This window comes from Ursus maritimus, unplaced genomic scaffold (genome assembly GCF_017311325.1).
Source record: "Ursus maritimus isolate PB19 unplaced genomic scaffold, ASM1731132v1 scaffold_1, whole genome shotgun sequence".
Classification (NCBI taxonomy): domain Eukaryota; kingdom Metazoa; phylum Chordata; class Mammalia; order Carnivora; family Ursidae; genus Ursus; species Ursus maritimus.
Genome location: NW_024423343.1, coordinates 78962206 through 78987356, shown reverse-complemented (window position 1 = coordinate 78987356; position 25151 = coordinate 78962206). Strand labels below are relative to the sequence as shown.

The window sequence follows — 25151 nt, the reverse complement described above, 5'->3', positions numbered from 1 at the left end:
AGCCCCACGTTGGGCATAGAGCTTACTTTAAAAAATAATAAAGTATAGGTCAAGTCCTGTATTTAAAAAGTGGGGGGGGCGGGGGACCCTTTGCAGATCTCTGCAATTCTCTCTCTGCAACTCTTCTCCAGCACTCTGTCCTGAAAACACAAACTGCCTTGGTCTCCCCTGACCCTTTAGCTATATCTCCTTAGCTTAGAGAATCTGCTGAGCTCCAACTGGGTTCACCTTCTCTGTACATAGACTGGAAACTCACTCAAGGCAATAAGCTAAGGCAGTTCTAGGGCTCCTCTCCTTTGTTTCCTGGTTGTCTCCTTTGATTGCCTGGTGTCTAGCATCTCAAAAAAAAAAAAAAAAAACCAACAACATTGTTTCATATATTTTGCCCGTTTTTTTCTGGGTGGGAGTTCTTTCAAGCAAGAGGGCAAGTCTTACTCCTCTTATTCCATCTTGACTCTAAGCCAAAAGTCCTTTATGATTTATTCTTAATCAGATATATTTTTTCATTTGACATAAGATTTATTCTCTTTGATCAAGAAAATAGAAACAAAATTGAAATTTAGTTTTCTTTTCATTTCATTTTATTATTGCAGTTGTTTGCCCAAGTATCCCTTAATCTTCCTGTTCCATTTATAACTATAAAAGTACCTTTTATATCTTTAGGATTTTTTTTTTTAAAGATTTTATTTATTTATTTGACAGAGAGAGAGAGACAGCCAGCGAGAGAGGGAACACAAGCAGGGGGAGTGGGAGAGGAAGAAGCAGGCTCCTAGCAGAGGAGCCTGATGTGGGGCTCGATCCCGGGACCCTGGGATCATGCCCTGAGCCGAAGGCAGACGCTTCGCTGTGCCACCCAGGTGCCCCTAGGATTTTTCTAAACTCCACTTCGTTCTGGATTTGATAAACCTTTTGACATTTTTCTCAGATGCCTTTTCATGTCTCCCTCCCTTCTTCTACCTTTCTTTCTTCTTTCCATTCAATAAATATTTATCAAAAGCCTATAATGTGCCAGATGCTATGCTAAGCACTGAGGATAATGCCATGAAAAGGATAGACAAAGTCCTTGCCCTCTTGCTGAAATTCTAGTGATGGGAGAAAGGCAATAAATACATAAACAGTAATTTTATTTAAGTTAGGAATATATGCTATGAAGAAAATAAACAAGGTGACATTTTGAGGTGATATTGGAGCTCAAATATTAGAAGAGTTAGAACAAAGAACAGCAACTGCAAAAACCCAAAGTCAAAAATAAGTTTGACATATTCAGGGAATAGAAAAAAGGACATGACTGGAGAGACACTTATAAAGTATGGTCAGGGAAAGACACAAAATGTGGAATTCAGAGGTCAAAATCACACAAGGTCTTGAAGGCTGAATCGGGTTTATGTGCCTTTCCTTTTGCCTTTTATACACAGCTTCTTTATACCTAAGCAATATAGAAAGCTCCCTGTACAACCCCTTGAGCTTCTACAGATTTCTCTCTGGTTTCTTTATCTTTGGGCTTAGGCTGTTTGGATGGTTATGGTCAGAATGTTCTTTTTTTTTTTTTTTTTAATAACTTCAAAACCTTTTTTGCCTTCCTTATGATAGATGCTTACAATGCACTTTTACCTCTTTGAATACATTGAAATATGCTTTCCAAAGTCTAAAATACCTATGTAACCACTCCCAATGTGCATTTCCTAGACTATTACAATCCCCCAGATTATATGACCCATTTCTCCAATTATTCCAATTGTGCCTATTATTATTCAGTTAAATACAAAGAAGTAGTTTTAAGAGGCCGTTGTGAATAGGCATCCAAAATTTTGTCAGCATTTATCACAAAGACTTCTAGCAGATTGCTTCTACCAGTCCATTCTTCACACAGCTAAAAAGAAATACCTTCTTCAAATGCAGTTAGGGTCTTGTGACTCCTCTGCTTAAACTCTTCTGTTTTCCCATTGCAGTTAAAATAAAATAAAATACAAAACATGATTATGAATAAGGTGGCCCCACATGGTTCCTTCCTTGCCTGTTTCTCTAACTTCATCTCATGCCACTCCCCCTTTTCCTCATTACACTCCAGCAACATCAATCTTAACTTCAGTTCTAGAACACACCCAGCTCATGTTCAGCTCTGGAGTTTTACACATGCTGCTTCCTTTGCCTGGAGTACTCGTGTGTTCCTCCCCCACCCCATTCTTATGTCCAGTTTCTTTCTCATCCTTCAGGCCTCTCAAATTTCACCTCCTCAGAGAAGACTCCCCTTGTCTCTAAGGGAGATCTCTCCTTCTACCCCTCCACCCCAAATCCTTGTTTTCTCTTAGGCCCTTGTTTATTTCTTACATAGCACTTAACATGACCTGCAGTTATTTTGTGTATTTGCTTATTGGTTTTTGTTCTGTCACCACCATTACAATGTAAGCCTCCCAAATACAATGTCCCCAGTGCCTAGAACTATGTCTGATATATAATAGGCCCTAATGAAAGATTTAAATAATTTCATTTGAGCTGATACCTGGTTGAGTTTTTGGATGAGAAAGCAAATCATAAAGTTTAGAATAAAATTCACTTTATAACAAAGATTTTCTTTAATACTAAAGTATTAAAAAGTCCAATGAGGGGGGCGCCTGGGTGGCTCAGTCATTAAGTGTCTGCCTTCGGCTCAGGGCATGATCCCAGCGTTCTGGGATCGAGCCCCACATCAGGCTCCTCCTCTGGAAGCCTGCTTCTTCCTCTCCCACTCTCCCTGCTTGTGTTCCCTCTCCTGCTGGCTGTCTCTCTCTCTGTCAAATAAATAAATAAAATCTTAAAAAAAAAAAAAAAAGTCCAATGAGGGGGAAAAAAGACATAGGTATTATAAAATTCTCATTATCCAAATTACTAATTCACTGTGACCCAATTACTCTTGTGCATCTATTGATGAACAATGAAAAAGATTAACATCAACATCATCTCAAAACATGCATTTTTGGGGGCGCCTGGGTGGTGCAGTCACTAAGCATCTGCCTTCGGCTCAGGGCGTGATCCTGGCGTTCTGGGATCGAGCCCCACAACGGGCTCCCCCGCTGGGAGCCCGCTTCATCCTCTCCCACTCCCTCTGCTTGTGTTCCCTCTCTTGCTGGCTGTCTCTCTCTGTGTCAAATAAATAAATAAAATATTTTTTAAAAATGCATTTTTGCTAAATATACTTTAATTTTTAATTTTTTATGGTATCTTCTTTTGTATTTTGTAAGATTAATGAAAATTTTTATATTTTATATATATTATATATTAAATTGTATTTATATGAATATTTATATGTATGAAGTAGATTGAGGAATTTTCTTTTAAAAATAGAACTTACATAGTAGTGAGCTGTTTGACAATGTTTATTTAATATAAAACCATGGTTGAAAATATGAAATAGTGTAGAATTTTATTTCTTTATTATTCAGCATTAGTCATATAATACAGGTAAATCATAGCACTTGTATTACAATATCCTGGCATTTTTTTTAGTGATTTCATCTGTTGAAGTGTTCATGATTAAAATACAAAAATTATTACTGCAGTTGTCTATTGAAGTGTTCATGCTTGAAGCATTAGAATTATCATTGCAGTCATATCTTCAGATTTATCTATTAATTGTTTATCGCTAGTAGGAAATGACCTGGTAGTCTGAATTTGAAGTTTGCTTGAGGGTTTCAGAATTATTTTCTTACAAATTTGACAAACTCCTTTTATTTGTCCCTCTTGTTTTTAGTGTAAAAATTCATAGCTATGTTTTGTAGTTGACTGCTGTGTTTAATAGATGATTTGTCAACATCTGTTTTCTGATTCTAATTTAGGTATCTTTCTGACCAATATAATGAATCAATAACTAGTAATACTGCTCAGTTAATATATGCTCGGTAAAGCTATGTAATCTTTTTTAGATACTTTGTAAGTCAGTAGAGACTAATTTATTGGCTGATAGGTTAACCTGAGTCATCAGTATCCATCTAGAAAACTATAAAAATAAAAATATTAAATTAATATTAATAATTAATAATTAATTGGAAGTTTGAAAACAGAAAGCTGCAATAAAAGGTAAAGTCTTTAAATGGTACCTATGGTTAAAAGTAAAAAAAGTTTTTTCTTTGTTTTCTGTTCCTTTGCCTCTGTTTTAGGTGGCCATGAAATCTTTTCGTTAGCATTAGATTGATTTCCCCAGAGATGAAATTGTTTGCATCATCTTATCTCCCATGTTTCTAAAGCCTCCTAAGCCAACTGTAGTGTTTTAGAGTCCCAGCTTATTCGGATGCCCAACAGTTTCTCCCATGCTGAGTATTCTTAAAACTCAAATATAATACATTGATGTGTTCATTGTTACTCTCAAGGTTGCTGTCGTGTTTTCATTCTTAGTCCCCAAAAAATTCTTTTAAGCATTTTAAGTCATGGAGGATAAACTTTGAATTATAAGCTAAAGAATGCTGAGGAAATTTACATAATAAAAACAAAGTCAAATGCTTTTATAAAAGCTTATGTTTAGCATTCCAGGCCCTTTTGCTATAAAATATTAAAGTCTGTGGTAATGAACATTGAAAACCAGTATGTAAAATGAATAATTGGACCTCATATACCTCTGTTATGTGTTAAAATTTATTCCTGAGTCGGTTCTTGAAAGTAGAACTCTGTGTCCATTGCTGAAAATAAACCTAATTCTCTTCTAAGTACTTGATTGCTTCATGCCACTTGAGTGAGGCTCCCAAGTGATTTCCAAAAAGGTCTGGAGGAATTATACCATGTAGTATTTGTTTTTGAGCACTTATATAGTGGGTACTCAGTACATGTTTATTGAATTAACATGTAATTTTAGTCTCTGAAGATTAAGATACAAAGATTATTTTTACTAAGACCACCCAAGGAAGGAAAGGTTGGAAATTCATGGTATTTTATGTAAGAGGGAACCCAATTTCACTATCTATAAATACTAAAAGTACTACAACGTTATGTGTGATATTTAAATGTCACTTAAATGTTTTTACACTCAGAATATGTTCTTCAACTCGCTTTTCTTCACTTGACAGTGTGTCTTGGAAATCTTTCCATAGCAATTATAGAACTACCTCTTTTAAGTGTTGTATTATCTTCCATATTATTAATGCTATATTATTTATTTACCTATTCCCTAATTAATAGGCATTTGGGTTGTTTTGTGTTTTTCATTCTAATGATCAGTGCTACTGTGAATATCATTTTACATAATTCTTTGTGTACATATTTGATTATTTTTCCTTGCATGATGAAGAGGGATTGCTGTTTCAAAGGTTATGCATGTTTTAAATTCATATTGATACTGATACATTACCCTCCTAAAAGGAGGTACTAGTTTGTCCTTCTACCAGTGGTTTATGACACTAGTTTTCCCATGCTCAACCAAACTTGACATTACCAATTTTTTTAAAATGTTTACATGTCTTATGAGTGAAAACTGATATTTCCCTATTGCTTTATTTTGCATTTTCTGATTGCTACTAAGATTGAGCATCCTTTCTAAAATTTACTGACCTTTGCTTTAACTCTTCTCAGCCTATCCATATTTACTGTCCATTTTTCTTTTCGGCTTTTTATCTCTTTATTACTGATTTTAGAAGCTCTTTATACATTCCAGATATTAAGGCTTCAACTGTTAAATATGTTGTGAATATTTTCCCCAGCCTATCAATTATTTTTTTAAGTTTTTTGGTGATTCTTTTGCTGAATGGAAGTTTTAAATTTTGATGTAGTCAAATTGAGCAGTCTTTTTCATTATGGCATTTGCTTTTCATCTCTTTTAAAAGACCTTCATGAATATGGCACAAATAAACATATTCTTTTATATTGTCTTAATGCATTTATATTTTAGTTTGATTTAGTGTTTTTTACATAAGTCTTGAATCATCTGGAATATATTTTGTGAATTACATGAGTTATGGAAGTAACTTATTTTTTTTTCCAAATAAGTATCCAATTGTCCCAACTCTGTGTATTGAATTGGCCATCCGTTTCCTATAAAATTAAAATGACACCTATATGATGAGCTAAATTTGCATATCTATGGGTTTATTTGTGGCCACACCCTTTTATTACACTATCTGCCTATTCTTGCATCAGTACTATAACTTTTTTTTTTTAATTTTTTAAAGATTTTATTTATTTATTTTAGAGAGAGAGAGAGTGTGAGATCAAGGGGAGGGGCAGAGGGGGAGGGACAGGGAGAGGGAAAGAGAATCTCAAGCAGACTTTGCACTGAGCACAGAGCCTGACACCCGGCTGGATCTCAGCACCCTGAGATCATGACTGGAGCTAAAATGAAAAGTCAGATATTTAACCAACTGAGCCACCCAGGTACCCCAATACTGCAACTTTTTAATATAATTTACTATTAGATAGGGCAATTATCCTTTTCTTGTTTTTGTATGTTCGTTTTATACCCAGCTACCCTCTAAGTTGGTTCTAATAATTTTTCAATGTGAGGTTTCTGAATAAATGACCACATTGATTTCAAGCACTGACAGTTTTATTTCTTTATTTCTATTAAGAGATATCTCCTATGAGTTGTTTGTCTTGCTAAATATGCAAAACCAATTCATTAGTCAATATTCAAGACCAATCCAAGTTCACATAAATACCTATGAAGGGGCCCATTTCTATCAACTTCTCCAGAAGGTTTTACCTTCTCTACCTGTTCCCCCTCCCAAATTCCGTCCTTCTCCATTGTGCAAGAATGATTAGAGTTATTTTTCTCAATTTCTATAGCCTCCACATATTTCTTTTCCTTCTTTCTTTCTCCCTTCTTTTTTTTCTTTCTAAATAGTTCTTTACCTTAAATTTGAGTCATTCCAACCCATATATGAGGCTGAGGGAGTTAGGCAAAGTAAGGAAGAGATTCAAAATTACAGTAGCCCTTTATATTAACCTTTTCTAACCTTATACAGAATTTTACTTTGCCCCTTATTTATTTGAGCATTAATCACTTTGCCTTATAATTTTCATGGGTTCATATTTTATCTCCCCAACATTTTAACTCCTTTAGGTCAGACTATTTCTCCTGCCTTTTATCTACTTACATTTCCTTTTCTCCTTCTCTTATACCTATCCTGCATGTTCTTTAACTTATATAGACCTTTATTCCAGTTTAGATTCTATTTTCCATATCCTCAGTAACACATTTGCCATATCTCAAACTTCATTGCTCCTCTCTCTTTTGCCCACCCTTCTCCACAACCCTGGTCCTGTTTTAATTTTGTTTGTGTTTTCCCTACATTTTAAAAAAATTTTTTAAAGATTTCGTTTATTTATTTAAGAGAGAAAGACAGATAGTGACAGAGCAGGTAGAAGAGGGAGAAGCAGGCTCCTGCTGAGCAGGGAGCCTAATGTGGGGCTCGATCCCAGGATCCTGGGATCATGACCTGAGCCAAAGGCAGATGCTTAACCAACTGAGCCACCCAGGTGTCCCTGTTTTCTCTACATTTTATAAAACTTTTTATTTTGAATTTATTTCAGGCTTACCAAGAAGTTATAATAGTTTATGCAAATTATCTATTCATTAGGTACTCTTTTTTCTATTTATCTATGTATCTATTATCTACACATACAAATTCAACAATTAACATTTTGCCATATTTGCTTTATCATTCTCTCTCACACACACACTGTGTGGGTATTTGTGTATATTTTTTAGAACAGTTTGATACTAAATTGCAAATGTGATCTATTCTGTTTTTGCTTTTTCCATGTCTATACTCAATAATGCAGAAATCCAACTCTATTCATACTGCTGTCTTGTCTAATAAGGCATGTTCTGACAAATAAGGTCACATTTTGGATTATGCTATAAATTTATGATCACTGACCTCATATTGATTTTCAAGACTGCCTATATATGAGTCACTGTTTTTCAAATTTGCAAACACAGGGGTATTTGAAGATATTATTTTCTTAAGATGTTTTTTATTTATGGAAATTAATGAGATGATACATTCTATGTGATTTCAGTTGTATGGAATCTTCGAGATTGTCTTTATGGCCAGTTATTTTTATTTATTTACCAAATATTTACATAATCCTTACTATGGGCCAGACACTAAATACTTAACAAATCTTCATTTATTCAATTTGCTCAACACTATGTGGTAGATATGATTATTATCTTCATTTTTTTTAATTTTTTTAATTTTTATTTATTTATTTTTGTGAGAGAGTGAGCATAAGCGGAGAGGGGGGCAGAGGGAGAAGCAGACCCCCTGCCGAGCAGGGAGCCTGATGCAGGACTCGATCCCAGGACTCTGGGATCATGATCTGAGCCAAAGGCACACCCTTAACCACTGAGCTACCCAGGTGCCCTGTTATCTTCATTTTGCAAATGAAACTGAGGGACATAAATGTAATTTATCCTAAGTCTATACAAGTAATAGAGCTGAAATTTTAATTCCACCAGTCTAGGTCCAGAATCCATGCTCTCAACCACCATGTTGTGCTAATTTTTCCCATCTCATGTGCTCTTCTTTAAAATGTGCATTTATAGGGGCACCTGGGTGGCTCATTTGGTTAGGCATCTGCCTTTGGCTCAGGTCATGATCTCGGGATGCTGGGATCAAGGCCCACATTGGGCTCCCTGCTTGGCAGGAAGCCCACTTCTCCCTCTCCTGCTCACCCTGCTTCTGCTCTCTCTCTCTCTCTGTGTCAAATAAATAAATAAAAATCCTTAAAATAAATAAATAAATGCATACATAAATACATAAATAAAATGTGCATTTATAATTCATACTGATCTGTATAATCCTCTGTGTATTTCCATTAGATTGAGCATTTTATGTAGTTTTAATCATTTATATCAGTTTCTGAGAAATGTATGTAGACTGTAGTTTGATTACTTTCTGATTGTAATTCTGTCATTTTTTTGGTGTCACTTATTTTTAGGATATTGTTAGGTATATCTGTTTTCAAAGTTCATTTCTCACTAAAGATTCTTCATTCAATAATTATATAATAACTTCCTTATCAGTATGTTTCTAAAATAATGAGGATCAAAAGAAAATAGACTTTCAATCCCAAACAACTTCATCATTTCAACATGAATTTATAAGAGAAGGCCTCTTATCCATCACAATCTGTACCTATAGTTGATTTATTAATTGAAAAGATGTGTTAAAGCAGAGAATCATTAAAAAATACTTACAATTAAACATTTCAATCTGTAATCTATAAATATACATTCAGTCAATAATCTTTTTACTTTTTTAAGTTTTTTTTTTTAAGATTTTATTTATTTATTTGGCAGAGATAGAGACAGCCAGCGAGAGAGGGAACAAGCAGGGGGAGTGGGAGAGGAAGAAGCAGGCTCCCAGAGGAGGAGCCTGATGTGGGGCTCGATCCCAGAACACTGGGATCACTCCCTGAGCTGAAGGCAGACACTTAACGACTGCGCCACCCAGGCGCCCCATACTTTTTAAGTTTTTATTTAAATTCTAGTTAGTTAATATACAGTGTAATATTAGTTTCAGATATACAGTTTGATGATTCAGCACTTATATACAACACCTGGTGCTCATCAGAACAAGGACAGTCGTTAGTCCCCATCACCTATTTCCCCCATCTCCTCACCCACCTCCCCTCTGGGAACCATCAGTTGATTATAGTTAAGAGTAGTCAGCAGTCTTTTTAGACCAAAACCTTTCCCTATGAGTTTACTTGTTGGAGTACAGCAGTGTCTTTATACCAAGGTGGTTTGTTTTTGTTTTTGTTTTTTTAGCTTTGGAGAAGAACAAGAATTCGAAGATACTTGCAAGATAATCTGAATTCAAAATTATTCAAGGTTTTTAGGGTTGCCCCCCACCAAGATTCTCCACTCTCCCATCCTATTTGACCTCATTTTTAGGAGGCTGGTATTAAACGTTATGCTTTCAACTTAATTTTCACGGAAATAGTCATTCTCCTTTTATGCTTACATTTCATTAGTTTACAAAATATTTTATTAAATTCCTAAATTATAACAACAAGTGTTGTTATTGACTCAGACAGCCTTGGAAACAACACAACTAATATTGGAAAGCATACAACTCAAATGGTAAGAGCAGAGGTACACATTAGTCTGTTTTCAAATAGAAATGCTGTTTTGATTAATTGATGGATTGTTTAAGTGGAGGTCAGTTAAGAGAGTTTCCTTTGCAGTTCAAATCAGAATATGTTCCTCAAGTAAATAATGGCAAAATCGCTGACAAGTTTTTCTCCTCTGACAGATGTCATTGTCAGCAAATGACTATATAAGAATGAGATTGCGTTTATAAGTTAAGAAAGCTATAGACCAGCAATGCTTATGTTAGAATGTCATGAATTTATGACACCAAAACTTTTTTGAGCTTATGTACGTAGTAGAGATTTGCCCTATACAAGGGAGATGGACATATTTTTTAAAGCTATATTCATGATACTTCCTAACACAATTCTCCACTTCAATCTAATCAGGCTTTTTCCTGTTCCGTGAGTGTCTTATCTCCGTAAACATATATGAGATTGAGTTGAAAAGTTGAAGTCATCTTTATGATGTCTCTCTCACTTTTCTAGCTTAGGTAGAAATGATAGAATTGGATGGACCAGAAGAACATCCAGCTCAGAAGAGATTCTTCAAAGTTTTCCAAATGTTGGACACAAATTTAAATTTTAAAAATATATTAACACTGTAATAAATGTAACGTGTGCATTCAAAGTGTGTTATACCAAGTTGTAAACACATCATGAAACAAACACATAAACATCATGAAACAAAAATAAACCATACTACTAGTTTATATTTTTATGGACTGCTGACTAAAGTTTTCCTACCAATATTCATATACATATTTGAACTTCTTATGAGTATGCATTTTTATTTTTAAGCTTTATCTGGGCTTTTTAAAAACTTGAGTTATGATATATCCAAATCAGGTTATACAAGTGAGAGCATTGCTGCAACATGTATGCTTCATTGAATAAATACAGACATGACAGAGGGGCATCTCTCTGCCATGTGTCCTTATCACTCCTCAACAGTTTTGCAATGGCAAATTAATATGATAATATTGTATTAAAGGAAGTTTTCTTGCTTAATTTTAGTTTTGAGTATTTCTTGCCCATATTTCACATTTATGCCCAGAAACATGAGTAATGATTAGATACACTCCTTCAGTCTTGGAAACAAGATTTTCTTTACTCTTTCTTCCTTCAAGCTTCTGGACCATTTTAATTGCAAGAGATCTTAATGTTGTCAAAGCCAAATTTAATATTTAAAAAAAAAAAAGGTTGCTTTTGGCAATAGCTTTTCTGTGGTAATCAGAATTGTATCAATATTAGAAAGCCAAAACAAAGTACAAAAATGACGCTTTTGAAGATGATTTAAAATTGCAACTGTCACCCATATCTCTTGACTTCATACTTTTTACTAGTCAAAGTAGTGCCTTATTTTTATTGATGGATTTTAATAAGTAATAGAATTTGGTCTTACACAATGAATTATTACCAATAAGTCTCTTTTTTCTGTTTTATATAATGGAGAGTTCATTTAGACTTCATTAGATAAAAGAGACCTATACCTAAAATAATTTGAAAAATACTAATCTAGTCCAAGCCATTAATTTTACAAATTGAAAAAGTAAAGCTCAGGTTGTCTTACTCAAAGTTATATACAGCTAGAAAATTTCAGATGCCACACTTCCTAACCATTAGCTCACTGTTCTATCATTTGTTACCTCATCTCTGAGTTTCTATAGTACGTTTAGTTTATGCCACGGCATTTAGTTTGTATACAAGCATTCATTGCATTTACTCAACAAGTTATGCTCTGTGTGCCAGGCACTCTTCCAGGCACTGTAGACAGTCCCCAAATTTAGAAATTGTACTTCACATAAAATAAGAAAAAAGTAGATTCTGTTCAGCCTCCTTTGATTGTGGTGGAATACACACCTGCAATTAGCCACCTTCATACACCACTGGGTGGTTTTAACATATGACTAAAAAGAACTTTACTATTTTATGACATTTCAGGAGAGTAAAAAAGTTCTTTAGCATTTTGAAAGGTGAGAAAAACAAATAATTCAACTCAAAGCACATTGCATACCATGTACCTGGTAATGTGTTTGGCAACCACAAAAACAAAGCTATATGAAACAAGGAATGTGTGTACATAAAACAGTTTGGTCAGCATGTAAACAGCACTGTAGAATGAGAGAGGAATGAATAAGTAACTCTGAGCAGGAGACTAGAGGGGGCTTCATGGAGGAGTGGACCCTAGAGTTTAAAAAGCACGAAGTTGTTTTAAGAATGCAGAAGGAAGGGGCGCCTGGGTGACTCAGTCGGTTGAACGTCTACCTTCGGCTCGGGTCATGATCCCAGGGTTCTGGGATCAAGCCCCACATTGGACTCTCTGCTCGGCTCCCTCTCCCTCTGCCTGTTCAGCTCCCTCTCCCTCTGCCTACCACTCTGCCTATTTGTGCTCTCTCTGTGTGTCAAATAAATAAATAAAATCTTAAAAAAAAAAAGAATGCAGAAAAAATCTTATGTCCAGGGAATAACACGTGCATAGACATGGAGTTGTGAACAGTCCTGGCATTTCCACAAAAGTTTAATGCAGCAAACTACTAGGGTGTCTTGGGAGGAGTGGTAAATAAGCATTTTCAGACATCATTAGGTTGAAGAATGGAAGTAATGAAATGTGAGTCCTTCTTATTTTGTACCCCTGCGTATTCCTCATGCATCTATCTATTTCTGTTTCTCGGTGTTAAGTTCTCTGAGAACACTGATGGTATTTTGTACTTCCCTATCTGACAGTGACATGTGCAGTGCTGAGCATGACAAAGGCTCAGTACATGCTTACTGATTAATAATGCTCATCATTCACTCAACAAATATTTTTAACTCCAGCATGTGTAAGGTTCTGTACTTTGTGCTGTGAGAAATAAAAAAGTTGTGAGACAGCCAGCTTTCAAGGAGTATTAAACCTAAAGCAGTAAATTATAGGGAAGTCTTTCCGTTTTGATGACTTATATGGCCATGTACTCACAGAGCCTATGTTCTTATCAGAGGAAATAACAAGAGGGTAAATGTTAACAATGTAGAGGAAATAGCAATAGGGTAAATGTAATATAGGGTAAACACTAAGGAGAAAAACAATAAAATAGGAAAGGGGGATATAAATTACCAGAGAGGAAAGAGAAGGTAAAGTTATTTAATTTCTCTTGCCTCCATTTCCTTAATTCTAGAAAAGAAAAAATAATAGTACTTATATACAGGGTTGTGACAAGGATTAAATGAGTTAATATATATTTGTATAAAATGCTCAGTTCTGTTCCCAGAAGATGGTAGGAAGTCAGCTAATATTCATATATTTGTCTAGAATAGCTTTAGAATAGTAGTCATCTTATTTTCATCACTTATGAACTTCTTTTATTAAAAGATATACTTCCAAATGCTTTTTAACTACTTTATCTACAGGCTGAGACTCCTTCATCCATATCTTGCTCCTTTTAGCTTCTACTTCCAGTGCCGCCACATCTAATAATACTTTCTTATCGAAGTGAATCATTGTCCTTTGATAGTATTTCTTCTAGAAAACAATATTTGCTTATCTGGATGTCAGGTCACCGTTTTCTATTTCAGGCATGAGGCAGGCATCCAGATCTTCCTGTGGAAAATATTCATTAATGCTTCATCACTTAGCCCATCTGAAGGTTAAAAGGTCTGACAAAATGAGACCTTTATGCTCGCTTACCAGCTCAAAAAAAAAAATGTTGGAATTGTTATTATCAGACAGAAATGTAAAATCTTTAATATTAATCTTTTGGAACTAAGATCATTTGCATGGATGAGGTGAAGTTTCAGGTCTCCTACTAACCTTTCTTTGTCTAACATCAGTGCACCCCTAAATGTATCCTGCATCCCCTTTTCTCTGATCCCTGAAAACTAGACTAGCTCTTTCTTTGTGCTCCGTTATCACTCCTTATTTAGCCCTGTTGTAGCCAGTGTGATTCAGTGTTGTAATTACCTGTTTCCCTGATCGCCCCACTCCCTGCCCTCCACCTCCCAGGTATGTATGCTATTTATGTCCAGTTCCTTTGTATCCATTACTGTGCTTCACATGTAGTTGATGCCCAGTAAATATTCAAAACACTTAATCTAACGTCTGGAGTACTTTAATATATCAGGATTATAAGAACATAGTTATTTAATCTTGGTTCCATATCCTTTAGTTGCTCCTTTGTTCCTCCTGGCCACTTTCTGAGGAATGTTCAAGCATATATACACCATGTCCTATACACATTCACCTGTCCTCCTTTGACCTAAAAACAAAAAGAAAAAAGAACAAGTAGGCTATCAGGAAATACCCAAAGATGGAGAAGCACCCTGTGGAGTAATTATGGTCTAGGATATGGTCCCTACTCTTCCAACTAAAAGAAAAAGTTGAGGGAACCTGGCTGGCTTAGTCAGTAGACATGTGACTCTTGATCTCAGAGTCATGAGTTCAAGCCCCACGTTGGACATAGAGATTACTTTAAAAAATAAAGAAAAATTTATTTGCCATTGTTCTCATGGGTAATGGGCCTCTAAGGTCTGATACAGATCACCTGTATTTACAAGAAACTAATTGAAGCCAAACATAACCCATTTGTCTATTTACTTGCTTTCATTGACTGAAATACTTGTGCCTGATATCCAAATTATGAACTTGATGCTATCAAAGCACCTGTGAAATCCAGCAAAAATCAGAAGGTTGTTCATTAGCCATGGAAACAGAACAAAATGAGCTATACTGTCCCAAGGATTATTTTGCCCTGACCGAGAAAGAATCTTGTCAATGTCTCCTTGATGGCTAGGAGAAAATAGAGTAAGGGGTAATAAGGTCTCAAATACACTGTTGAAAGTCCTTATAATATTTTTTCTTATTTGCTGAAAGGAAACAATGTTAAAAATCAGAGGGGCTGGCATTTTATAACTCAATAATGGTAATGTACAATTTGTTTCTATAATTCTTTGATCCCCAGGTGAATTCTTGAGATAATGCTAATGTGGTATAACTGATGATGGGGCTAAGAAAGAAGGGGCGATAGAAGATTGAAGTTGAGTGAGAATTCTGTGTACCCTCTGCCTCCTCTAACTCAAAAATCACCATGGTTTCAGCCATCTCAGTTTTATCAAGAAAATTAACTGTTTGCTCTTGGTTTTAGCTGCCTTCCTAGCACTCCTTCACATACTAATAATGCATGATGATCCACCAAGAGTTCATTCTCCACACTTGTGAAGAAACTATGAAGTGTAGGTTAAGTGGTCGTTGAAAAAAAATAAGCTGTACTTCTTGTCAAGGGCTACAGTGAGTCCTTCAAGCCTTATCTCAAGGTCCTTTCTATTCCAGAGATTGGAAACCCAAGTGCCTACAGAGGCCAGGCTGGTGGGAATGAAGCAGGAAGCTACTGCACTGAACTGGAGAGCCAAGTCCTTTCTGAAGGAGCAGCCACTGCTCCGTTCCAGATAATTGTTGCCAGGCAGGAATGTTGACCTAGTGTCATCACATTGTCCAGTTTCTCAGGTAAAGCAGGAAATGCAAATTTTCATGTGAAATCTTTTCATTTAAATATTGTCAACTATTTCACTTTTATTATTATTCTCAAACTGTGTACATGCCAAACACTTCTGCAGGTGGGATTTGAGTCCTCTTGTTTGTAACTTGGTCTTGTATTTTGCTTAACTACTTGTTAAATTAGAGACTTTATTTTCTACAGGTTTTGCTTTTCTTCAGCATGTTCTCTAAAATACTTTATACCTGGCTTTATGATACTGAAAAATCCCTTCCTCTCCAACCTGAATACTTTGTGCATAAGTTTTCTTTGGCTGCTACGTGTTCTCTGACTCCCTTACCATTCCAGTGAGCACTGCAATGCTAAATGGCGTTTCCTTGAGACACTTTTCATATGACACCACAAAATATCTGCAGGTATTACTACTCATTCATTTTGTTCCTGATGTATGAGCTACAAAAACACAGTAACAGTTCACTTATTTCATGGGACTTAAAAATTGTATGCTTTGGACTCCTGTTTTTAGAATCCACACAAAGACGATATTCCTCTTCTTCCTTCTTGAGAGACCTTATTGAACAACTAGACTATAGTTATCTTTTACATTTAATTACATTTGTTGGAGGCATTGATTGGACCTGAGTGTTCCTAGATACTGATACATATTTAGAGACAATGTCTTTGGGTGGGTTTCTACAATGGCTGAGGAGTCTTCCTATTTCCGCATTGAGTAAACTGATTTTCAAGGTTACTAGGGGACACCATTACCTCTCTACAGAACTGGTTACTCCAAGTAGTAACTGGGTATCCATTGCCAGATGAATTGAAGAGTGCTAAACACTTATAAGTAAAAGAATATGTAAATATTAGTTGTTTAAATATGTTATGCAACCCCAAGTGGGCATAATTCGTAATTGTCTCATTCTTTTTTTTTCCAACAGTGAATTCTTTAATTAATTTTAAATTGAAGTATAACTGATACACAGTATCCTATTAATTTCAGGTGTACATCATAGTGATTAAATATTTTCATACCTTACAAAATGATCCCTATGATAAATCTAGTTACCATCTGTCACTATACAAAGTTAATACAATATTATTGACTATATTCCCTATGCTGTACATTAAATCCTCATGACTTATTTATTTTATAACTGGAAGATTTACCTCTTAATCTCCTTTATGTATTTTGCCCCCTCTCCCTTCTGGTAACCAAAGGTTTGTTTCCTGTATCTATGAGTCTGTTTCTGTTTTGTTTTGTTTGTTCATTTGTTTTTTTAGATTCCATAAGTAAGTGAAATCCTGTAGTATTTGTCTTTCTCTATCTGACTTACTTCACTTAGCGTAATACCCACTACGTCCATTCACAAAGGGCAGGGTCTCATTCTTCTTTATGGCTGAGTATATTCCATTGTCACCTCACCTTCTTTACTCATTCGTCCATTAACGGACACTTAGGTTGCTTCCATATCTTGGCTGTTGTAAATAATGCTGAACAGAACATAGGGGTGCATATCTCTTCAAATTGGTGTTTTCATAATTGTCTCATTCTTAGTACAGTTTGGGAAAAAACAATATTGATATACATCATTTCTCAGCAATGATTTGACCTGTATATATTGAGCTGTTCCTGGAGTGGCCACAATACCCGTAATGTATGCATGAAATGTGAAATTTACTCCTTAAACTTGCTTAGTCTACTCTAAAATAGATTATGTAAATGCAGACAAATATTTTTTATAAATATTCTCTAGGAGAAACTTCACTATACTATAGAAAAACAAAAATAGCAAACTCTGCTGGTGGCTAATATACAGAAAGAAATCATAAATAATTTTTCCCTCAGCAGTATAGTAAGTTTATCAGTTAGTTTATAGATGTGCTGGTATAACCTATTATTATACTTAAAACATTTCTCTAATTTTTTTTAACGGAATACATATTTGGGAGCTGGTGATTGTATACTTTTTAGCTTTTAAGAAAATAAAATGGGGGTACCTGGGTGGCTCAGCCAGTTAAGCCTCCAACTTTTGATTTTGGCTTGGGTCATGATCTCAGGTTCATGAGATGATCCCCACCTTAGGCTCTGCACTAAGCACCCATCTGTTGAGATTCTCTGCCTCTCCCTCTCCATCAGCCCCTCCCCCTGCTTGCACACTCTCTTTCTCTCTTTCAAATAAATAAATAAAAGAATGCATGGTAAGCTTTTTCTAGATATGTATACCGACCCTCACTTTCCACTTCCTTAAATATTTTTATTGTTTTATTGTTTTATTTATTTATTTATTTATTTATTAGAGAGAGAGACTGCATGAGCATAGGGAGCAGAGGGAAAAGGAGAGAGAGAATCTTAAGCAGGCCTCACGCCCAGTGCAGAGCCTAGTACAGGGCTGGATCTTACAACCCTGAGATCATGACTTGAGCCAAAATCAAGAGTTGGTCACTTAACTGAGCCACCCAGGTGCCCCTCCTAAAATATTTTTAAAGGCACAAAGGGAAGCTCTAACTTGAAATTAACTCTCTCAATTGCTCTTTCTTTGCAGTCGTGTAGAATGGCAAAGATGAAAAGAAAGCTCAGTTATGTGTAGTAATATATGTGAATTACTGCATAGTATAAGGAAGAATTACAAGAGGTACCCAATTTAGACTTGGAAAACCAAATAATGATGGGGAAACCAGGGAAGGCCTCTCTGAGGAAGTGACGTTTAAACCGAGATAAACAGAAGTTGGTTTAATGAACAAGAATGTGGGAATGGAAGATGTATTCCAAGCAGAAAATTAAGAGTGACACTCTTAAGCATTTTAGAACCAACCAAAGGATGATCTTATTTTTTTTTCTAGTATTTAGAACATTCAGGTTAATGCAGCGTTTTGTATCTTTTTCTCTACTTGGCTAAAACAAAAAGAGAAATAATAGCATAATACTAGGCACATAGCTTGCGACTATTTCCAATAAAAAGTTTCCCTAATGCTTTCAAAGATTAGGAAAACATTAATTGGCTGATCTATGGATATAATATTTAGTTTTTTGGAAATAATATTTCTCCTGATTGCAAAGCCAATGTATTTTTACTATGGAAAATTTTGAAAATACAGAAAAACAATGAAGAAAATAAAAATCATTCATTTTCCTGCTAGCCAGAGACAACCACTGAGAGGGTAGTGCTGCTCTATTCCACATCTACATATGTAGCAGCATCTTTGTAAATGAAGATTTATAATTATACATGCACCTTTGTAGTATGTTTTTTCACCTGACAATATCACGGATCTTTTCCAGCGCTATTAAATTTTCCATAACATGATTTTAATAGCTATGCATAAATAATAACTTGGTTACTTACTGTGTTCTGGCCACTGATTTAAGACTTTTAACTTGCATCTGCAGAACAATTCTATAGGGCTATAATCTCTATTTTATAATGGAAAGAAATTTTAAAACTTGCCCAAGGTCACAAGCTAATAAAGGGTAGAGCTACATAATAGCTTCTCAATACAGTAATTAATTTACATAAAGCCCTATTTTTAGACTTTCAGGTTGTTTTCTGTATAATTTTTGGTTATTTGAAAAAATAGTCATGATTTTGTGGGTTGGCAGTGTAGGTTGGGTTCAGCTGGACCAGCTCATCCCTGTTCCACATGGTGTTGACTGGATTCACATGTCTAAGCCCTTAGCTGGACTGGCTGGACTAGCTGGGCTTGTCTCTCTCCACCCGGACTCTCATTCTTAAGTGGGCTAGCTCAGGTTGTTCTTGTCACAATGGCATTCCAAGAAGCAAGAGTGGAAGATGCAAGGCCTCTCAAGATTTAGACTCAGCACTTGAACAGTAATATATCCATCATATTCCATTGGTCAAAGCAAGTCACAAGGCCAGCCCAGATTCAAAGTGTGGAGTAATAAATCCTACCTCCTGACAAAAGGAGCTACAGAGTATTTGAGGCCATTTGCAGTCTACTATACTCAACACTTAGCTCTCTGAAGGCTTCTACGTGACTAGAACATATAAGTTACCTAACATTGGTAGCTAGAAATGGATATAAATAATTCCCCTGCCCATAGATGGGCATAGGCCAAGATGCCTGTTACCTTGACTTTAAGAACTGGCCTCATTCTGAGGAGCCTATCCCCGTACCATCAGAGTTTGGGAAAAAAATGTAACCTTCCTATGTGAGTATGATCCCTCATGTATAGGTTGTGAACGTTTACACCTTTCTGCCCTAAAAGGGCAAAGACATTTGGAACTAGAGAGCTTCAGTAATCAGGGCTGGAAAGATGTGCTTATGGTACCCCGACACAACTGTATAAAACAAACGTAAATGTGCTGAGGGTAGTTTGGGGTAAGTTGAGCCTGATGGATAGTAGAGCCTGATAGAGCCTTACATTGGATGCATCCGAGAAGTATGTTTTAGAAGAAGTGGCTGCACAATGAAGATAAGAACCAAATGACAGTAATAACCAGAATGAATATAGGGATAATCTACGGGGAATTTTTTTAAAAATGAAAAAAGATGTAACTGCAAGATAAGTGTGCTCATAAATAAAAATGCATGTAGCTTGAATAAATAGGTGAAAGGTGAAACAGATGGGAAGGTTGGATGGGAAGGCTGGCTAAGTGCTGTGAAGGAGCTGTTCGAATAACTGATATGAGGGTGAAAGATAATTGAAAAGGAGAAACGTGATTTAGGGTTGCTCTAACAAGCATAATTTAACTAATAATGATGGAAAGATTATGAGTATATCCATTTATTACCCAATCAAATGATAATGTTGTAGCCACTCAGACATTACTCTCCAAAATGCTAATGCTGATGTTACTTTTTAATCCAATCATATCTGTTATGTGTACATATTATTTTGGAATTTAAGTATAGAGGTAGGTTTTATGTGAGACTTGTTCTCAGTTGGAGAACATGAGGCGTTCACTTGCAAACTTTGGAATGAACAGACATCTTACTTAACTTTAAATATTTCAAGGGCTAAGATGATAATCATAGCATAAAAAGTATAAATGATGACTTAGAATTATATAATAGATGAAATATTGGTATTTTACCTGAATTACATAGTCTTATCTTGATAAATCAGCAGTTCATCTGGTATTCATTTTATCCTACTACACATCCAAGGAACTCCACTGGGCACAAGATCAATGTGTGATGTCATTATAAACATTTTAATAGAATTTACTCACGATATCACATGACTCAAAAATCAATTTATTATTTTTACCGTTAGTCAAGTTTGTGTGACATAATTCAGAAGAATTTATAATGTTTGATGTTATTCAGAAAGATTTATGAAGAATAGCTACTTACTAGTTTTCATGATGTCATAACCTGATAGTCTTCATGATGTTTTAAGGATACTTTTAAAATATACATTTAACACTGCATTAACTAGTGAGTGTATTCTTAGGTTGGCAAGAATGTCAGTAAAGCAGATGAAAAAAAGGTCTATTGCATTAATTAGCATCCTATTGAAATATAAGTTTAATTTTTATATTGTTGGATTCATTTAATGGTTTCTTTATTAATCCAATTAAAATGTGTATATAAACTACTTCATAAATAAAACTGATGCACTTTACAAATGAAGCATAGTCAGTTTGTTAATTTTCTTAGAAGCCCTGTCATACTTTCTACACAGAAATTATCACTCAGAGATTATGAGATCATCAGGGACAGATCTAAAGCAAAAAATCTTTTGTATATTTTGTCATCATTAATACTCATTGGCTTCTATGGGCTTCTTTTAAAAACCTCTCTTTCATTTTAGATGCATGTATTGCTAAAAAATCTTTGTAAGCTACATGGCAAAAATCAGAATATAAAACTATGCTGACTAATTAGAATATGCATCGTCTTCAGGAAGCACTTAAGTACCTGCTGCAGGCCAGGCACTACCAGGAGCCAGGAATATAGGAAGGACCTAGAGAGACACATCCCTGCTGTGAGGGAGTTTACATTCCACTGGAAAGAGATAGCCAACAAACAAACAAATAAATGACAACAAACAAATGGATGAATTAAAGTCTGAGAGATGCCCTATGGTGTATAGTGTAGTCTCTTGGAAGGTGTGACATCTAATTTGAATTCTGAATGGTCAGAAAAAGCCAATGCAAAGAAGTCAATCAAGCCACTAAATTCAATTCACCAAAAGCCAATTCTCAGACTAATTTATATATTGAAAGGAAGTAGGAAAATAAAAATGTTGGCAGATTTGTGGTAATCTCCTGAGAACATCTCACACACACACACACACCACTTTTTGAATTATATTATTACTGCTGCCAGAATTGTTTGTGAAATAAATTTCAATTCTGTCCTAAGTGTCAGATCTATCCCTGATCCTGAGTATTAGTGAGATGGAGGTACCTTTCATATCACGATATATTTTCTGTTTTAACCTGTGTCTATTTGGCTTAAACCAAGCCATATAAACAAGGTCATAACGGAATCTCCAGGGGAGATGAAGGAAAAATGTTGTAGATACGTAGTTTTTTATGTTAAATTAAGAAAAGAGGAGAAACTATTGTTTTTATACTTTAAACTATAAAAATAAAGCTTGACTAAATCTTGAATAATGGGTCCATGTAAGTGATAAAGTTATCAGAATCTTAGAGGCAAAGAGAAGATTTTCATATTTAATAGAAGAGGACATACATGGGTTTCAAAAGTTTGAACCATGGCCTAAAGTGCTTTTCCAAAACTACGCTTTTGTCACTTTAAGAAATTTATCAAGGCTCTTAAAATTATGCAATTCTGTTTTGGGGCGCCTGGGTGGCTCAGCTGTTAAGGGTCTACCTTCGGCTCAGGTCATGATCCCAGGGTTCTGGGATCGAGCCCCGCATCAGGCTCCCTGCTTGGCGGGAAGCCTACTTCTCCCTCTCCCACTCCCTTTGTTTGTGTTCCCTCTCTCGCTGTCTCTCTCTATCAAATAAATAAATAAAATATTTTTTTAAAAATTATGCAATTCTGTTTTAACAAATAATTCTCAGTAAATTAACAAAATGGCTGTTGATTTATGTACAGATATATTTGTCTCAGATTTATTTGTAGTTGCAAAAATTCAGGAGAAAATCTATGTTCACAAAAGGGAAGTAAATAAATTATAGATATAGACATAGATGTATCCCCAAAAATTCTATCCAGCAATTAGAAGTCATATTTTGGGAAAATATTTAATGCCATAGTAAAATGCTCAGGGTGAAAATAAAGTATAAAGTGGTAATGATTCAGTATTTAAAGGAAAAAGATGCGTTTATAACATGGAAAAAACTTGGAATCAGTGCAACTTTGGAGAGCAGTTTGGCAATATGTGCAAAGTTGAAAATGTGCAGACCCTACAACCTAACATTAATATGATAAATATACCAATAGATGAATAGTTCTATACTCATATGGTACGATACCATTCAGATGTTAAAAACTAACAAATTGGATCTATATATTCTGCAAGAGAGATAGATTTATGTATCTCAACTGAGATAGCTCTCAATGTGTTGAATTTTAAAAAGCAAGTTGCAGAATGATACATATGTGTAATTGTGTTTATATAAAAATTTTAAAACACATATAAAAATACCAAATATTGTTTACATATACACATAGGGAATAAACCTATAAAAGCATAACCTGGAAGAATGAGGACCAGAATCATGATGGTGCTTGCCTTTAAGGTAGAAGAGGAGGATTAGGACTAAAAAAGTTGGGGTGGAGGAGGGAGATAGTATTTAACTCTATCTGTAATAGTGCTTTATTTTTAAAAATAAGCAAAACTGACAAAATGCTTACATTGTGAATTTGAAGTGGTGGTTTATTGTTATTATAAATTCTTTTTTTAAATGTGCTTTTAAAACTTTCTAAAAACAATGATTGAAAGAAAGTACGTTCAGGTTTGCAGTGGTTATTATTCAAGAGTGAGATTTTATCTCACATTTTATTTCAATTTTAATTTTCACCTTCAAACATCTCTGAATTTTCCAAATTCACAAAATGAATGTTGAGAAAATCAGGGCCACTTACAGATAAATAAACGATAACTGTGTAGTTACTGGACCTCTGCTCTGTGAGGAGTCCCTAAGGCGCTTGCAACTGAGCTGCTTCTAGAAGGCTGAAGTATCAGCAAAAAAACGATGACCCTCCCAGGGCCAAAAGGGAGTAGAGGGCTGGCTGCCTGCATAGTGTGGAGATATAAAATGGCCATGTAGATATGAGAAGGAGGCAAGGGCATTAGTCTAAGCCAGTGGGTCTCAAACTTGAGCATGCATCAGAATCACCCGGAGGCTTCTTAAAGAACAGAGTGGCCCCCAGAGTTTCTACTTCATTAAGTCTGGGGCCAGGCCTGTGCATTTGTATTTCTGACAAGTTCCTGGGCATTACTGACAATAATGATGTTTGTCCTAGAACCATGCTTTGAGAACTGCTGGTCTAAGCAAAACCCAGCCATCAGATATTTGTTTTTCATTACTGAAATATGAGAGAGACATTTGGCAGGAATCAATCCAATGTTATTATCTGGCAGATCCACAAATTACTTAATGGAGTGAGCCAGCCTGTCTCATTGAAGTTGGAGTCACATGCAAGAGGCAGGCAAATGAAAGAAAGAGAGAGAGAGAGAGAGAGAGAGAAAGGAGAGGAAGGAAGAGAGGAAGAGGAAGGAAGGAAAGAAGGAAGGGAGGGAGGGAGGGAGGGAGGAAGGAAGGAAGGAAGGAAGGAAGGAAGGAAGGAAGGAAGGGGAAGGGAAGGAAAAAAGAAAGAAAAAAGAAAATAGGCATCAAATGATCAGAAAGCTCAAAAGTAGGGAGAATGAGAGCCGGTCCAATCTAATGATCACAGACTTATTAAAAATTTTAATAGGGAAAAGCAAGGCAATAAAATAAGCATGAAAAAGGACTGTCAAAAAACAGGTTCAATAATCAGGGTCTGTTACTATTTGACAAAACTGGGAGTCCAGTTTAGCACAAATTTCATGTCTCTTTCCCAACTTTCACTAGTACTGGGAACTCCACTAAGGCAGAACTGACCCTTCCTTGCTTTCTCCATCCTTTCTCATCCTTCCTCCCTCCTTTCTTTATATTCTTCCACACTGAACAGCTCTTTAGTGGCAAACATTACCCTGGGCATTACCCTGGGCTATGGATAAAGAGGTGCCTCCCATCTTTGTACTCCAGCCACAGCATAGTACCCTGTACCTAGTAACCGCTGACTGTCAAATGAAATACAAAGAAACACATACATGGTTAAAGGTGCAGTGAATGGGAGACAAGTGGGTCATTTCCGTGAGAAGCATAGATGCAATGGAGTGACCCCCAACAATGTTAAGTTAGCAGCTTGAGACACCATTGGGAATGATACAACTGGGCACTTTTCTTTATACCCCACATTTTTCCCAATGAATTTTTGCTACTTTTCCCATTGCTTGTTGATGTTTACAACACGATGCACATGGTTTGTGACTTTCAGCTAAATGAGTATATGCTTTGATATGTCTCAGAGCCCAGGCTGCAAATAGAGCATATGCCTGAATACATGATGCCTTTTAGTATAAGGCATTCTCCTGTTTTCTCAATAAAGACAGCCCCAAAAATGTTTGGGGCTAACTTAAATTGTAGGCTT

At 35.6% G+C, this 25151-nt stretch overlaps 1 protein-coding gene across 1 annotated transcript in view; it reads left to right on the top strand.

Annotated features, from left to right (window-relative positions):
* The window catches only part of MBD5 (methyl-CpG binding domain protein 5), a 137526-nt gene that overhangs the window by 49379 nt on the left and 62996 nt on the right, over positions 1 to 25151 (top strand). The window contains exon 2 of the mRNA XM_040645154.1: positions 15368 to 15541. The gene's annotated coding sequence lies outside the window, so the exon portion shown is untranslated. The remainder of the gene's footprint in view (positions 1 to 15367; positions 15542 to 25151) is intronic.